At 38.3% G+C, this 18913-nt stretch overlaps 1 protein-coding gene across 17 annotated transcripts in view; it reads right to left on the bottom strand.

Moving 5' to 3' along the window:
- Nucleotides 1–18913, bottom strand: part of R3HDM2 (R3H domain containing 2) — a 148652-nt gene that overhangs the window by 63454 nt on the left and 66285 nt on the right. The window contains exon 1 of one of the 17 annotated variants that reach the window (XM_079936720.1): nt 5187–5219. The exons of the other annotated variants lie outside the window; for them this stretch is intronic. The gene's annotated coding sequence lies outside the window, so the exon portion shown is untranslated. Of the gene's footprint in view, nt 1–5186; nt 5220–18913 lie in introns of those variants that run through there. 17 annotated transcript variants of the gene reach the window in all.

The following is an 18913-nucleotide window of genomic DNA, read 5'->3' as shown; positions in this document are numbered from 1 at the left end:
ACAACTATTTTTTTTTTTAATATCCTGGGCCAGTACATATAGAAGAACAACATATTTATCGACCTCAGAAAGACAGAAAGCTGCATGAATAGGATACTATCTCAGTGATGTTGCCTCCCGATATGAAAGGGCTCTGATCATAGGAGGTGATCTTCCTCAGTACGCAGGAGCTATCATTTATTAAGCATTTACTGTGATCCAAACACTAGGCTTAGGAATTTATATGTCATCACATTCGTTTTCACTTTAACACATTTTGAAATTTTACTTTCAGATACTAACAGAAAGGCTTTTATGATTAGAGAAGTACTATAGGCTTCTTTATACTTACAGAAAACACACACAAGTAGAAGTAGAAAAGAAAAATTACCCATACTCTGTAACTCAGAGATAACTGCTATTAATAACATCAATGTTCTGAGATATGTTTTTCTAAGCTTTGCTTCCATATTCGAATGGAAATTGTATCCATTTGGATGTTTCCATACCTAATAATTTTTATGTAATTCACATTATACAGAACATTTTTATACCATGCTTTTTTCTACTACTAGAACTGTGACCATTTCCCCCATTAATTACTTCTACCAAAGTCATTTTAATAACTATCTAATATTCTACTACATATATGTACCACAATTTATTTAACCATTTCCCTCTTACTGGATATTCAGGAAGCTGTTCATTTTTATAATAAAATAATGCTGTAATGAGTATCTTTGTACCTAAACCTTTATTCACATTTCTCATCAACTTCCTAGGATAAATATGTTCAAGAGTTTTGGAGATAAAAAATTTCCCCCTTAGTTCACTCCAGAAGCAAGGCCAGTCGCATTATCTAATCATAGTGTTTCTCAACGTTCCCCCAGCAACACATAATGTCCACTTAGCACATCCCTTGGCAGTGCCTACCTAGACTTTAAGGACATTCACCTGCATAGTGCTTCTTACTTTTTATTTTTCTTCAATTTATGCTCTCCTTTTTAATAATATTAACTCTCTTTCCCCATATATTCCACTGGAAAAGATATGTAACCAGTATTCCTTAAAACTCACTGGCTTAAGAAAATTAATAGGGAGGAAAGAATAAAACTTTACACAGAAAGGTATTTTCTTCACTATAAATGTTACACACATTACTAGCTCTTGTCAGTGTACCTTCATAGTTTAGACAGCAATCCAAAAGGCGAAGCCTCAAAAACCACACAAGAGTAACACTCTACGTCTTTAATATGAAATTAAAAGAAGGTAAAAGGGCATGGAGATACTGGATATTTAAATATTTGTGATTTGATATTTGGTCCATTTAAGATCCTAGATTTTTTTAACATGGGAAAGGAAACAGTCACCTAAGTCCAGGAAGTGCAGAGAGTCCCATACAGGATTAACCCAAGGAGGGACACACCAAGACACATAGTAATCAAACTGACAAAAATTAAAGAGCCTAGATCTTTTAAGCAAGTTGATTTAAGGAGTCTTGATATATAGGACTTCATATAAATCTTATACTCTCATAAATATATGGAGAAAGAACACCACCACATCAACGTACATAGAGAAAAGCAGAACACAAAGTTTCAGAGGCAGACACCAAAGGCAAGTGTCCTAAGATTTTTTTTTTTTTTTTTTTTTTTTTTTGCGGTATGCAGGCCTCTCACTGCTGTGGCCTCTCCCGTTGCGGAGCACAGGCTCTGGATGCGCAGGCTCAGAGGCCATGGCTCATGGGCCTAGCCGCTCCGCGGGATGTGGGATCTTCCCGGACCGGGGCAGGAACCCGTGTCCCCTGCATCAGCAGGCGGACTCTCAACCACTGTGCCACCAGGGAAGCCCAAGTGTCCTAAGATTTTAAAGTAGATCAGAACCAATGGAAGAAAGTAAAAAACAACAAACAAACAATAAAAAAAAGTCATCATCTACAGAAGTCAAAAGATCAATGATGGCCAAAGAAAGAAAAACAGAGCTGTTAATCTGAGGGAAGGTGTTTACAATTTGGCCTATGAGCATCAAATTAGAAAAGATACTTCCTAAGAGGATCAACTTTGGGGCTTCCCTGGTGGCACAGTGGTTGAGAATCTGCCTGCCAGTGTAGGAGACACGGATTCGAGCCCTGGTCTGGGAGGATCCCACATGCCGCAGAGCAACTAGGCCCGTGAGCCACAGCTACTGAGCCTGCGTGTCCGGAGCCTGTGCTCCGCAACGAGAGGCCGCGACAGTGAGAGGCCTGCGCACCGCAATGAAGAGTGCCCCCGCTCGCCGCAACTAGAGAAAGCCCTCGCACAGAAACGAAGACCCAACACAGCCAAAACTAAATAAATAAATTTATTAAAAAAAAAAGTGTCAATTTTAATCTTAAATATTTAGATTATACTTATATTCATTTTAAACATGCAACATCCTACACGGCTTGAAAATCTCTTCTGGCTTTCCCAAAAATTACAGGTGATCTGAAGATACAAATCGTATACTCCTGTTTAATTTCTAAATATTAACAATAGCTAATGCTAAGTAAGCCTTTAAGATAACCAGGAACTATCTTAAAGGCTTTACATGTATTAACTCTTTTAATCCTCAAAACAATCCTAGGAAGTGGATACTATTATTATCTTCATTTCATACATTTTACATATGAAGAAATGGAGAGGTTAAGTAATTTGTCCAAGGTCACAGAACCAGCAATTGGCATAACTAGGATTTGAACTCAGGGAGCCTAAATCCAGAGTCCAAACATTTATTAGCTACTATGTGTGCTTTTCCAAAAAAGAAGCTCCTAAACAGGCTATAAATCAGTGAGAGTAGGTGGGCTAGGAGAGGAGCACTTTGGAGAAAAGTACTTATGGTAACTTTTAGGCACAGAAATAGTCCCCATCAATTTTGCCAGAAAGTTCTTCCAACATTATCACATTTTTAATTATCCCAAACAAGGTGATGCTAAACATCTTCTGCAAAAGCAGTCCTTGATCTTTTCTTTTTCCTTTAAAAAAAAAAGTGAAAAAAAAGGAAGGATAAAAAGAAACAAATCTTACTTCTCCAACATCTTTCAACAGCTTTTCTTTCCTTGACCTTTTCTAAAACCTTGATGGTTAGAAAATGAAGATTAAAAAACGTACTTTCAGCTGAAACAAAAAGACCTCTTAATAATTTTTCCATTGCTAATGACTGAAACATTTAAGAAGTCTTTAGGTCTATCCCACCCACTCCCAAATGGAAGGAAAACCAAGTTAACAAAACCATCATCTTTTAACTTCACAGCAGTTTTCTTCCCCCTCAAAGGCTATTCCTGTCCTCGTTGCAGATGGGGAACTGCTCCCAGTGACGTCAGAGCAGTTTCCCAGCAACAATTAATGAGGGTTGTCCACGACAGGGGTTTCCTGAAAAGCTAGCAAGAAATTATCCACATATTTGCTGCAATATTGAGATGCAAGGATGCAGTAGAATTTCTATTAACCTTTATAGCCCTGGTTTCTGGCAACCTTCTAAATAGGTTGCTCATTCTTCCAGAATGCTCTTGGTTTACCCTAAGATTGTCTTTCTTTTTCTTCCCCCTCCTTCTCCCCAGATAAAACTAGAATTTTGTTAGTTGGAAATATTTATGGCTGTAATAAATATTAATTGAACTACCATAACAATAGGACTGCATAATGTAAGCTAAAAAACAGACATTACTCTTTTCACTTAACACAGAGAACTTAGAATAAATGAGAGCACAGAACAGAAAAGAGTATCAGGACAGAAAATAAACCAGCAAGTTCTTAAAGGCACTTTTCGACATATGTTATCCAAACACATCCACAGGCAAACCTAAAATATTCCTAGGCTCTCGTCTACTGAATTTTTCACACTGGCCTCTGCAGGCAGTCCTCCAGAGATCAGATTCTTAATATGGAGTTGCATAAAAAGGAACTGGAAGCCCAAACTCTTAATCCAAAAAAGGTAAGTTAAGTCCACACCTAAGAATATAACAATTTCTTCCTAAGCTTTACTTTAGCTTCATACATTCAAAACTGAGGGTTTCACTCTAATTACAGTGGCAAGGAATTTTATATAGCTACCTATTTTTGAGGTCTGAGAAAGAGCGTACAAACTGCCTGCTCAGGACCAGTGCAAATAAGGTAGAAAAATTCCAAATTCCAAAACCCAACCTAGAATTACTCGTGTTTGCTAGGTTCCAGAAACCTGCTAAGAGCTCTTTTTCATTCCATATTTACAAAAAGCAATTAAGTAAAATTCATTAGCAGCAGAATATATAGGGTTAATTCAGGCACTCTGTTTCAGCAATCCTGACTTTGGCCTCAGCCTATTCAAAAAGGAAACAAACAAAAGAGCATCCCTATCATTAACAACATCCCACTCTGGCTTCAGCTCTGTTCAACAGTACCCAGTTAGGCATAGATGGGAGAATGCACCACTTTGGATGGATTTTTCTTCTTCCTTCTCTCTGTTCCCTCCCTCTCAGAAGAAAAAGACTGCAAACAAAATCACTACGTCACTGGAGGCAGAGGGAATCCCATCTCTGCACTCTTTAGAAACCAAGGCCAGCAAACAAAAACAAGCCAATTATAAGAAACAAACAAGTAATTCAAAATAAGCAGTAAACCCACAGGAAATTCTTATGACAACCTCAACGTCAAAAGGCATGTTTCAGTAAAAAGGCTGAATAAATTCCTCCTAAGATGTTCATAATCAAAAAAGCTTCCTAGACACAGCAAAGGTGACATGTTTCTTCTTAACACATTTAAAGACTAGGGGACAGTTACGTAAAGACATAGGACAGAGAGACATATTCACCAACCGGGTGTGGAATGACACAGTGAAGGATATTTATAGGGGATTCCCTGCTTCCTGCAATGTGTGTCAACAGCATCACCAAAAAGAACAGAAATCACCACTATTCTTATAAGCTAAATCTGAATGAAGCATCACTTGAAATAGCCATAGAAGAGGTAGAATCTGACTAGAGTAAAAGTTCTAGCACACCTAATTTTAAAAATATTTTAAAGATAAAAAACAAAAATGCTCACAAAATCCTCACAAGCTTAACACCTGAAAATTATCTAATTTCCCAAATGTGTATTATACAGTTAAATTGGCCAAGATACAAAAGATATCTATCTTTCCAGCTTCTTCCCTACCCAGTCTGTGGAGTTCAAGGACTTTTATATAAAGAGAGAAAATTATCCAAAACTCACCCCAGATGGATCTGCACTTAAACCAACAGCGAGCTCACATTATTAATGGAGACTTCATTGTAAGAATCTGTTCTGCAGGAATTTTGCCGGAAGAAATTCCTTCTGGGAAACCTGTGCCTCTTCCCCCGCCCACAGTCCCCTCCCGCCCCCATCACCCTTGAATGAAACGCTACTGATCCTTGCTGCTGCGTCTCTAGCAAGCTAACTGCTCTGACAAGCAGCTCTGAAGCAGACCATGGTCCAGCTGTTCAGAAGGATGCCACCTAGAGCTCTGCCAACAGTCACACTCACATGTGTGAATGCGCGTGTGCGGGAACACACACACGCTACAAGAGCACCCCCTTCCACCTCCTCTTCTCGCTCTCATTCAAGCACTTCAGTGACAAGCCTGCCTCCACACTGCTTTGGATAGTTTTTAAAGACACAGCACCAGCTCTTTTCTGCTATATAGGTTGAGATGCCAAAATAGAGTCTTATTAGAGAAGAATAACGAGCTGTGGATGTGTATTGAATTAAAAGTTCACGTTTAAATTTACTTTTGCTTTTTTCTCTCCTGCAAAATAACTGAGGCCAGAGAAATGGTCTTTGCCTAAAAGCTACTGGGCTGAACTTTAGAAACTAAGGGCAAATCTAGTTACAGAGAATTCTTTCCAGCAAGCTATATTTAATAGAATCATTTTTCATTTTGAACACAGGATACCAGTAGCTATCTGTTCCTCCTCCCATATCTGCCCCCAGAATGATGGGGAAAACACTTTAGTTATAAAACAGGATAATGAGGAAACCATGAAGGTACCTTACTGATAGAACTGATGAAAAAGAATGAGAATAGAGCATATGGATGGGGATGAGGATAAACAGATTAAAATGAAGAAAGTGGTACAAAGGACACCAGGAAAGGAGAGTAATAGTTCTTCAAAGTATGCATGGCTCTGGGACTTAAAAATGACTTTCAGGTCCTAATTTTTAAGAGCCTAAGGAGAGGCAGTAATGATCTCTATTGCTACAGCAAGTAATAGACATTACAGGTGGTACAAGGCCTGAAATAACACAAAATAACATACAGGTGGGGTTCAGACATCCTGAGGAAAATAATAAAACCCGTCACAAAGACAACCAGTCATTCATTCAAACACGTTTGTTGTGTGCTTGTGTTCTTACTATTGGCCAAACACTACAATAAGTTCTAGGAATATAAGATAAATAAATTAAGGGTCATATAGAAGAATGAAAGAAAAAGGAATTCTGGCTTTTACTCTGAATGAGACGAAAAGCCAATAGGGGGTATGAAAGCTGATCCTGAAGGGCCAAACGACCACTAAAAGGAATCTGGCTTTTACTTAGTGAGATGAGAGACCACCGGGAGTTTTTAAGCAGAAGAATGGCATGTTTCTGACCTATATATATATTTTTGGCCTCCAAATTTTTGTTTGAGAAAGTTTTAATATACAGAGAATTTGCAAAACTAGTACAACAGTCACCCAGATTCACATACAGATTTAGTACACACATGCAGGCATGTATGTATACATTTTTTTCAGAACTATTTGAGATGTTCTCATAATGACCTCTCATACCTAAAACAATTCACCATGTATCTCCTAATAGTAGGTCACTTTGAACTATGAGAATAGCCACCAGCCAAGTCCCATATGAGTTAATGGGTAGTGCACATGCAAAGCAGATCTAAATAGCACTGTAAAAGCTAAGAAAACTGAAATAACTTTGGAATCACCATCCACTGAAGGCTGGACAGAATTTGCAAGCTGAACCCAACCATGTCAAGTGTCTGCTAAAATAAAAGTCAACATTCACCATGGCATTTAACAAGACCCAGACCCTAATAATATTCAAAAATTTCAGGATATAATCCAAAATTACTTAGCATCCAAAATACCAAAATAATCTCAATCTGCAGGAAGAGAGATGAACAGATACAACATGGAGGTGACACATATGTAGAAATTATCTGACAGCTATTAAAAAAGCTATTATAAAATATGCTCCCAAAATGTAGGGAAAACACTCCTGAAACTAACAGAAAGACAGAATGTCTCAAGAAAGAAATAGAGGCTGTAAAAAGGAACCAAATGGAAATTTTAGAACTAAAAAATACAGCAACAAAAACATAACACTCACTTGATGGGTCCAACAGCAGAACAGAAATGAGAGAAGCGTCAGTGAATTTGAAGACTGATCAAGTTCAAATTGAAGACAAATCAAATTTCAGTAGAAGCATCAAATATGAATCAATATCAAATCCGAACAATAGGGCTTCCCTGGTGGTGCAGTGGTTGAGAGTCCGCCTGCCGATGCAGGGGACACAGGTTCATGTCCCGGTCTGGGAAGATCCCACATGCTGCGGAGCGGCTAGGCCCGTGAGCCATGGACGCTGAGCCTGTGCGTCCGGAGCCTGTGCTCCACAACGGGAGAGGCCACAACAGTGAGAGGCCCGCGTACCGCAAAAAAAAAAAAAAAAAAAAAATCTGAACAATAAAAAGAAAAAAGATGGGGAGGGGGAGAACAGATTATCAAGGGCCTGTAAAAAATATCAGAAAGTCTAATATTTGGTCCATCAGTATCCCAGAAGGAGAGGAGAAAGAGTGTGGTGCAACATGTTAAGAAATAATGGCTGAAAGCTTCACAAACTTGACAAAAGACATAAACCTAGAGTTAAGAAGCTCAGAAATTCCCAAACAGGATAAACACAACAAAATCCACTCCTAGATTCGTTACAATGTAACAGGTAAAAACTAAACACAAAGAACAAATCTTAAAAGTAACAAGTCAAAAATGATGCTGGACTTATTAAGGGAACAGTGATTTGAATCACTTCATATTGCTCATCAGAAAACTATGAAGACTAGAAGGAATCAGAATAACATGTTTAAAGTGCTTAAAGGAAAGATCCATAAACACAGAATTCTGTGTGCAGAGAAAATAACCTTTAGGAATAAAGATGACATAAAGACATCCTCAGATGAAGAAAAACTAAAAGAACTCATTGTCAGCAGACCTATTCTAAAAGAATGACCAAAGAAAGTTGTTCAAAAAGGTGGGAAACAATACAACAAAACCTGGAATACCAGGAATGAGGGAAGAAAAACAAAAATGCTAAATATCTGGTTACATATAACATTCTTCTCCTATTGAGTTCTTTAAAATATGTTTTGATGTTTGAAAGCAAAAATTGTAAGATTATCTCATGAAATTTTCAATGTATATAGATAAACGTAATGGACAGGACAACTATAATATTAAGGGGGGAAAAGGAAAGGAACCTATATGATGTAAAGGTTTTGACATTACACCTGAAATGGCAAAATAGTAACTCTAAGTAGACTGTAAATACAAGTTAGGTGCGTGTATATGCACATACACATACACATATGTATATTTGTGTTTGTCTGTATATGCTGAGAGAAAGAAAAAGAGAAAAAGAAAGAGAGAGAGACCCCTAGAGCAACCAGTTAAAAAACTATACAAAAAGATAGTCAAAACCTTAAAGATAAATTTAAATGAGTAAAATGAAATACTACAAAATGTTCAAATGACTCAAAAGGCAGGAAGAGGGAATCATCAGTTTAAAAATAGAAACAGCAAAGAAAAAACAAGTTAGATGTAGATCTAAATCTAAAATATCAATAATTATATTAAATGTAAATAGTCTAAAAATGCCAATTAAAAGAGAGAGATTGTCCAAATAACTTAGAAAGTCACTTCAAATATAATGATAGAGGTGAATTAAAAGCAAACAGAATAAACTATTCTGTATGATACTTTAATAGTGGATACATGACATACATTTGTCAAAACCCATAGAACTGTACAAGACGAAGAGTGAAACCTAACTTAAACTACAGACTTTAGTTAATAATAATGCATCAATATTGGCTCATCAATTGCAACACATGTACCACAGTAATGTAAAATGTTAAGTAACAGGGGGAACTGTATGTGTACTGGTGAAGGGTGGCATATGGGAACTCTGTGTACCCTCTGCTCAATTTTTCTGTAAACCTAAAACTGTTCTAAATAATAGTCTATTAGTTTAAATTTTAAAAGATTGAAAAAGATACACTATACAAACACTAGCCAAAAAAAAGCTGGAAGGACTAAATTAATATTAGACAAAGTAGACTTCTGAGCAAAGAAATTACCAGGGATAAAGAAGAGCATTATATAATGATAAAAAGGGACAATTCACCAAGACGACAGCAATTCTAAATGTCTATGCACCTAACAACAGAACTTCATAATACACAAAACAAAAACTAAGAACTGAAATGAAAAATAGACATGCACAATTACAATTGTATATTTCAACACCCCTCTTTTAGGAATAGATAAAACCATTAGGCCAAAAATTAGCAAGGATATAGAAGAACTGAACAACAACGTCAAACAACAGGATCTAGTTGACATTTATAGAACACTCCAACTAAAAACATTAATGCACATTCTTTTCAAGTGCTCATGGAACATTCACCAAGAGAGACCATATATGCTAATCATAAAACAACTTGAACAAATTTTTAAAAACTGATATAATCCAAAGTATCTCCTCTGACCATAATGGAAATTAGAAATCAATAATAAATATATGACACGTTCATCTACAAACACTTGGAAATTAGACAACACACTTTAAATAATCCATGGGTCAAAGAGGTAGTCTCTAGAGAAACTGGAAAATATTCTGAACTGAACAAAAATGTAAATAAAACATATCAAAATGTGTGGGATGCAAACTTAAGAAGTACTTAGAGGGAAATATATATGTAGCACTAATTGTTATATTAGAAAAGTAGTGTAATGTGCCAAATATTTGTGTCCCTTCAAAATTCAAATGCTGAAACCCTAACCCAGTGTAGCTATATATGGAATGAGGCCTCTAAGGAAGGAATTAGGGTTAAACAAGATCATACAGACGGGACCCTGATCCAAAAGGATCAGTGCCCTTATAGAAGAGACATTAGAGAGTTTGCTCTTTCTCTGCTGGCATGCACAAGAAGAGGTCATGTGAGCACACAGCTAGAGGGCAGCTGCCCACAAACCACGACTAGAGGCCCCAGAATGAAACCTACCTTGCTAGTATATTGATCTTGGACTTTCCAGCCTCCAGAACGGTAAGAAATAATTTTTTGTTGTTTAAGCCACCCATTCTGTGGTATTTTGTTATGGCAGCCTGAGCTGACTAATACAAGTAGAAAGGTCTCATATCAATAATCTAACTTTCTACCTTAAGAAACTAAAAAACAAACAAACAAAAAAAAGCAAAATAAACTCAATGTAATCAGAATGAAGTTAATAATAAAAAGCACAAATCAACTACACTGAAAACGGGGGCGGGGGGAAATCAATGAAACCAAAAGCTGGTTCTTTGAAAAGATCAGTAAAATTGACAAATCTCTAGCAACACTGACAAAAAAGAAAAGGAAGAAAACACACATAATAATAACAGGAATGAAAAAAAAAAGATATCACTACAGATCCTACAGACATTAAAAGGATAATATGGGAGTATACACACAACTCTAAACACAATAAATTCAATTGCTTAGTTGAAACAGACCACTTCCTTGGAAACCACAAATTATCACAAGTCACCCAAGATGAATTAGATAACTTGAATAACCCCTAACTATTAAAGAAATCTACAGGTCCAGATATTTTCTCTGGTAAATTTTAACACACTTGCAGAAGAAACTACCAATTCTATATAATCTCTTTAGAAAACAGAAGAGAAGGAAACAACTCCCAACTTACTTTACGAGGCCAATGTTACCCTGATATCCAAACCAGGCAAAAATATTACAAGAAAATGATGTAGAGACATAGAGAACAGACTTGTGGTTGCCATGAGGGAGAGGGCTGGGGGACGGATGGAGTGGGAGGTTGGGGTTAGCAGATGTAAGCTATTACATATAGAATGGATAAACAACAAGGTCCTACTGTATACCACAGAGAACCATTTTCAATATCCTATGATAAACCATAATGGAAAAGAATATTAAAAAAAGAATGTGTATGTGTGTGTGTATATATATGTGTGTGTGTGTGTGTATATATATATATATATATATATATATATATACCTGAATCACTTTGCTGTACAGCAGAAATAAACACAACATTGTAAATCAACTATACTTCAATTAAAAGAATTTTTTTAATATTAAAAAAATTACGGGCTTCCCTGGTGGCGCAGTGGTTGAGAGTCCGCCTGCCGATGCAGGGGACACGGGTTCATGCCCCGGTCCGGGAGGATCCCACATGTCGCGGAGCAGCTGGGCCCGTGAGCCATGGCCGCTGAGCCTGCGCGTCCGGAGCCTGTGCTCCACAACGGGAGAGGCCACAACAGTGAGAGGTCCGCGTACCGCAAAAAAAAAAAAAATTACAAGAAAGCTATAGACCAATATCCTCACAAAGATGCTAAATGTCTCAGTAAAATATGAGCAAATGAAATTCAGTGAAACATAAAAAGGACAATGCCTGACAACCAAGTGGAGTTTATTCTGAGAATGCAAAGCTGGCTCAGTTTTGTTTTGTTTTTTTTATTTGGCTGCACTGGGTCTTAGTTATGACACACGGGATCTTTGCTGTGGCGTGCGGGATCTTTTTTTTTTTTTTTTTTAGTTGCGGCATGAGGGATCTTTTAGTTGCAGCATGCAGGCTCTTAGTTGCAGCATGCAGGATCTAGTACCTTGACCAGGGATCAAACCCAGCCCCCCTCTATTGGGAGCATGGAATTTTCACCGGTGGACCACCAGGGAAGTCCTGCTGGTTCAATTTTTGAAAAGCAGTCAATGTAATCCACTTTATATTGAGTCAAAAGAAGAAAAAACATGATCATTTCAACCAATGCAGAAAAGCATTTGACAAAATTCAATACCCACTCATAATAAAAACTCTTAACAAACTAGGAATAGAAGGAAATTTCCTCAGTCTGATAAAGGGCACCCATAACAAACCTACAGACTGACGCCTTCTTCCTAAGATCAGAAAAAAGGCAAGGTTGTCCACTACCACCACTACTATTCAAAATCATACTGAAAGTCCCAGCTAGTACAATAAGCCAAGAAAAAGAAATAAAAGGTACACAGATTGGCAAGGAAGAAATAAAAACTGCTTCACAGACAACATACAAGTCATCTACCAAAAAGAAAAAAAAACCCAACTAGAAGTAGTAAATGTGTTTAGAAGGATCACAGGACATAAAGTCAACACTGTCAAATCAATGAAATTTCCATATACTAGCAATGAATGACTGAAAACCAAAACTTAAAAAACAATATCATTTATGATTGCTGTCACCCCAAATTAAATACTTAGGTATATAATTAACCAAACATGGCCAGGGTTTGTATACTGAAAACTACAAAACACTGAAGAAAGAAACAAAGACCTAAATAAATGGGGAGATACACCATTTTCACAGACTGGAAGATTCCACACAGCAAAGATGTCAATTCTTCCCAAATTGATCTATGGATTTAGTACAGGTCTACTCAAAATCCCAGCAAGATTCTTTGTAGATACAGACAAACTAATTCTAACATGTATATGGAAAGGCAAAGAAGCAAAATAGCCAAAACAATTTTGAAAAACAAATTTATAGGAATTATATTACCAATCTTAAGACTTACTATAAAGTTACAGTAATCAAGATAGTATAGAATTGGTGAAGGGAAGAACACACGATGAATAGAAAAAGAAAGTCCAGAAACAGATCCATACAAACATACCAACTGGTTTTTAACAAAGATGCAAAGGCAGTTTAACGGAGCGAGGACAGTCTTTTCAACAAATGGTATAGAAGCCACTGGACATCCGTATGCAAAAAATGAATATTGACCTAAACTGTATACTTACACACAAAAATGAACTCAAAATGGATTGTTGATCAAAATGTAAAATGCAAAACTTTAAATGTTTAGAAGAACACATAGGAGCAGTAAATCTTTGTGACCTGAGATTAGGCAAAGGGTTCTTAAATAAGATACCAAAAGCACAATCCAAAAAAGAAAAAAACTGACAAGTTGGACTTTATCAAAATTAAAAACTTTTGTTCTGCAAAAGATACTTCTAAAATAAAGACAAGCTACCAGATGGAAGAAAACATATGCAAATTATGTATCCAACAAATGATTTGTATTCAGAATATATAAAGAACTCTCAAAACTCAATGATAAGAAAATAACCCAACTTTAAAATGAGTAAAGGTTTTCAATATAAAATACTGATACTCCTGGTGAAGATATGGGGCATCTGAACTCTCATACACTGGTATAGCCACTCTGGATAACAGTTTGGTAGTCTCTTATACAGCTAAAATAAACCTACCATATGACTCAGCAATCCTACTCCTAGCTGTTTAACTTAGAGAAAAGAAAACTTACATTCATACAAAACCTGTATAAGAATTTTTTTTGTTCTTTTAAAAATTTTCGGCTGCGTCGGGTCTTAGCTGCGGTACGTGGGATCTTTTGTTGCGGCATGCGGGATCTTTTGTTGTGGCACGTGGGATGCAACGCTCCAGCGCGCACACTTCTCTCTAGTTGTGGGCTCAGGCTCCAGAGCGCATGGTCTCAGTAGTTGCAGTGCACGGGCTTAGTTGCCCCACGGCATGTGGGATCTTAGTTCCCTGACCAGGGATCGAACCAGCGTCCCCTGCATTGCAAAATGGATTCTTAACCACTGGACCACCAGGGAAGTCTCTAGTCCAACTTCAATAATAACAACAACAAAAAAAGTGTGTTGACTGGGTACTGAAATCATGGTGGTTCATTAGACCATTCTCTAGTTTTTTGTTTATTTATTTATTTTTGTATCTTCTTTGTTTTGACACACTCCCCTTTGCTTTTTTTTTTTTTTTAATAAATTAATTTATTTTTGGCTGCATTGGGTCTTCGTTGCTGCACACGGGCTTTCTCTAGTTGCAGAAAGTGGGAGCTACTCTTTCCTGTGGCATGTAGGTTTCTCATTGCGGTGGCTTCTCTTTGTTGCGGAGCACAGGCTCCAGGCATACAGGCTTCAGTAGTTGTGGCACACGGGCTTCAGTAGTTGTGGCACCACGGGCTTCAGTAGTTGTGGCTCGCGGGCTTAGTTGCTCCACTGCATGTGGGATCTTCCCGGACCAGGGCTCAAACCCGTGTCCCCTGCATTGGCAGGTGGATTCTTAACCACTGCACCACCAGGGAAGCCCCCTTTTTAAAAATTTATTTATTTTTTTGGCTGTGTTGGGTCTTCATTGCTGCGTGTGGGTTTTTCTCTCTTGTTGCAGCGAGTGGGGGCTACTCTTGGCTGTGGTGAGCGGGCTTCTCATTGTGGTGACTTCTCTTTTTGTGGAGCATGGGCACTAGGCACGCAGGCTTCAGCAATTGCAGCACGCGGGCTCAGCAGTTGTGGCGCATGGCTTTAGTTGCTCCAAGGCATGTGGGATCTTCCCAGACCAGGGCTCGAACCTGTGTCCCCTGCACTGGCAGGCGGATCCTTATCCACTGTGGCGCCAGGGAAGTCCCCAGTCATACTTTTTTAAGATTAGTCATGCTAACAATAGTTATGTGGTGGTATCTTGTGATTTTAATTTGCATTTCCCTAATGACTCTTGTTGAACTTTTTTTGATTTATTTATTTTTTATTTTTATTTTTGGCTGTGTTGGGTCTTTGTTGTTGTGCGCAGGCTTTCTCTGGTTGCGGTGAGTGGGGGCTACTCTTCGCTGCAGTGCACGGGCTTCTCATTGCAGTGGCTTCTCTTGAGCATGGGCTCTAGGCGCGTGGGATTCAGTAGTTGTGGCATGCAGGCTCAGTAGTTGTGGTGCAAGGGCTTAGTTGCTCCATGGCATGTGGGATCTTCCCGGGCCAGGGCTTGAACCCGTGTCCCCTGCATTGGCAGGCGGATTCTTAACCACTGCCCCACCAGGGAAGCCCTCATGTTGAACATCTTTCCTTGGGCTTATTTGCCAACCCCGTAACTTCTACGGCAAAGTGTTCACATCTCTTGCCTGTTTTTTAATTGGGTTCTCTTACTGCTGAGTTATGAGAGCTCTTCATATATTCTATATACAAGTACTTTCTTATAGATAAGATCGATGCGTTCAGGGTGGTATGGCTGTAGACAAGTACTTTCCTTTTGTTTTTGTTTTTGGCTGCATTGGGCCTTAGTTGCAGCACGCAGGATCTTTGTTGCGGCATGTGGGAGTTGCAGTCCGCGGGCTTCTCTCTAGTTGCGGCGTACGGGTTTTTCTCTCTCTAGTTGTGACGCGTGCACTCCAGGGCGTGTGGGCTGTGTAGTTTTCGGCACGCAGGCTCTCTAGTTGAGGTGCGTGGGCTCAGTAGTTGTGGCGTGCAGGCTTAGTTGCCCCACAGCATGTGAGATCTTCCCGGATTAGGGCTCAAACCCGCGTCCCCTGCATTGGAAAGTGGATTTTTACCACTGGACCACCAGGGAAGTCCCAGTACTTTCTTAAACTTATATTTACTGTCAGTCTGTGACTTGTCCTTTCATTTTCTTTACCATTGTCTTTAAAAGAGAAATTTTATTTTGATGAAATAAAACTTACCAAATTTTTTTTTTTTTTTGTGGTACGCAGGCCTCTCACTGTTGTGGCCTCTCCCGTTGCGGAGCACAGGCTCCGGATGTGCAGGCTCAGCGGCCATGGCTCACGGGCCCAGCCACTCCACGGCATGTGGGATCCTCCTGGACCGGGGCACGAACCCGTGTCCCCTGCATCAGCAGGCGGACTCTCAACCACTGCGCCACCAGGGAAGCCCAAACTTACCAAATTTTTAATACTTTGTGTTCATCTTATGAAATCTTTGCCTAATCTATGAAAACAATGATTTTCTCAGATGTTTTCTTCTAGAATTTAATAGTTTTAGCCCTTACATATAAGTCTATAATCCATTTTGAGTTAATTTTTTGATGGTGTCAATTAAGGTTAGAATTTTTTGTATGTTTTTTTGTTTTTTTTTAATGTAGTGAAATGTAGCAGAATTTGCCACCCCTCAATGTGCCACTTCTAAGGATTATTTTGAGGAGAAGGCAATTGAAAAACAGATGCAAGAAAAGCTCTCCGCCCTCCCTGTATTTGCCTAAAAGCAGGAGTTAAATTTACAAAGGTGTCCTCCTCCCCTCTCTACCAGGGAAGACAAAAGTTAATCACATGAGACAACCCTTACCAGTCTGGAGATGGCACCAGAGGACTCTACAAAACAATCTTCACTAACTAGTGTTTGCTTTCCCACAATTTGCCACCCCCAGAGACTCAAGGTCCTTTTCTTTGTCTTGTCACATCTCTAAAAATTTATTGTTCCTTTGTTAAGTTATATAAACCTAAGTTCTAACTGAACCTTTTAGTTACTGATTCAAGAGCTTCTCCCACATATATATGAGATACACATGTTAATGAACGTATTTTTCTCTTGTTAATATGTCTTTTGTGAGAACCAACTGAGAACCTAGAAGAGTAGAAAGAAAAAAGATTTTTCCTCCCTTACAATGGTTATCTAATTATTTAAGGACTACTTACTAAAAAGATACCTTTTCCCCACTGAAATGCTTTGGGAACTATCAAAACTCAACTGACCATAGAAGTGTGGATCTATTTCTGGACTTCTATATTCTTCCATTGATCTATATGTTTACTTTCACGCCAGTACCACACTATCTTAATTACTAAACCCTTATAATACGTCTTGAGATCAGGTAGTAAAAGTCCTCCAATTTGGATTTTAATTTTCAAATTTCTTTTGTCTATTTTAGACCCTTTGTGTTTCCAGTTAAGTTTTAGAGTCAGCCTATCAATTGACTGGGATTGTGTTGAATCTATAGATCTGGGAAGAACTGAAATCTTAACAATATTGAGTCTGATCCATAAGCAATGTTTTGTATTTTTCAGTATACAGCTATCACATGTGTCTTGTTAAATTGAGCCCTAAGAATTTCATATTTTTATGTTATTTGTAAATGGTATGTTTCATCCACTTCAATTCAGATTGCTCTTCCAAGTATATAAAGATACAATTTTCATAAACTGACTTTGTATCCTACAACCATCCTAAATTTAATTTAATTCCTTATGATTTCCTATATACATGATGATGTCCTCTGCAGTGGGAAAACAGTTTTATTGCACTGGCGAGAATCACCAGTACTATGTTGAAAAGAAGTGGTGAAAGCAAACATTCACACCTTGTTCTTGTTCTTAGGAGCAAAGAATTCAGTATTTCATCATTAAGTATAGTATTAACTGTAGGTTCTTCAAAGATGCCTTCTCTGGTGGTCCAGTAGTTAAGAATCTGCCTTCCAATGCAGGGGACGCGGGTTCAATCCCTGGTCAGGGAACTAAGATCCCACATGCCACGAGGCAACTGACCCTGCACACTCTGGAGCCCGTGCACCACAACTAGAGAGAAGCCCGCACACTGCCGCAACTAGAGAGAAGCCCGCACACTGCCGCAACTAAGATCCTGCATGCCGCAACTAAGATCCAACACAGCCACATGAGTAAATTAAAAAAAAATTTTTTTTAAAAGATGCCGTCTATCATATTGAGGAAGTTCCCTTCTAATCTGTTGAATTTTTAACACAAATGGAAGTTGAATTTTCTCAAATGCTTTTCCTATTTCTTTTCAGATAAGCGTATGTTATTTTCTTTTTTGGTCTATTAATACAGTGAATGACATCGTTTGAATTTTGAATGCAAAACCAACCTTTAATTGCTGGGATAAACCGTACTTGGTCATACTGTATTGTCATTTTTATAAATTGTTGGCTTCAATTTACTAAAATTTTGTTCATCTATGTTCATAACAGATGTTGGTCTGTGGTTTTCTTATGTGTTTGGTTTTGGTATCAGGGTAAAGTTTGGCTCAAAAAATGAGCTGGGAGGTATTTCCTCCTCATCTGAGTTTTTCAAAGGTTTATGTAGAAATGGTACATAAATTCTTCCTTAAATTGTTGGTAGACCTCAGCAGTGAAGCCCTCTCCTCCTGGAGCTTACTCTGTGGAAAAGTTTTAAACTACAATTCAATTTCTCTAATAGATATCAGGTTATCTGTTTCTTTTTGATTGAGCTTTAGCAATTTATGTCTTTTAAGGAACTTGTCCATTTAATCTAAATTGTCAAATTTACTGGCATAGAATGATTTGTGGTATTCATTATTATCTTTATGACGGCTGTAGAAACATCAGTAATGTCCCATTTCTCATTTGTGATATTGGTAATGTGCTCTCTCTTCCTTTTCTAAGTCTGGCTAAAAGTTTATCAATTTTGTTAATTGTTTTAAAAAAACAGCTTTTGAATTCATTGATATTCTCTATTTGTTTTCGGATTTTTTCTTTTTTTTTTTTTGGCTGCGTTGGGTCTTCATTGCTGTACACGGGCTTTCTCTAGTTGCAGTGAGCAGGGGCTACTCTTCATTGCGGTGCGTTTCTCTTGCTACAGAGCACGGGCTCTAGGCACGCAGGCTTCAGTAGTTGCAGCATGGGCTCTAGAGCGTGTGGGCTTCAGTAGTTGCAGCACATGGGCTTCAGTAGTTGTGGCTCACGGGCTCGGCGGCATGTGGGATCTTCCCTGACCAGGGATCGAACCTGTGACCCCTGCATTGGCAGGCAGATCCTCAACCACTGCGCCACCAGGGAAGTCCCTGTTTCCTGATTTTTCGCTATGATCTTTACAATTTCCTTTCCTCTGTTTAATTGGAGTTAAGTTTGCTTTTCT

Source organism: Stenella coeruleoalba (assembly GCF_951394435.1).
Source record: "Stenella coeruleoalba genome assembly, chromosome: 11".
Lineage (NCBI taxonomy): Eukaryota > Metazoa > Chordata > Mammalia > Artiodactyla > Delphinidae > Stenella > Stenella coeruleoalba.
Note: the sequence above shows the minus strand (reverse complement) of the source record. Positions and strands in the feature narration are given on the sequence as shown.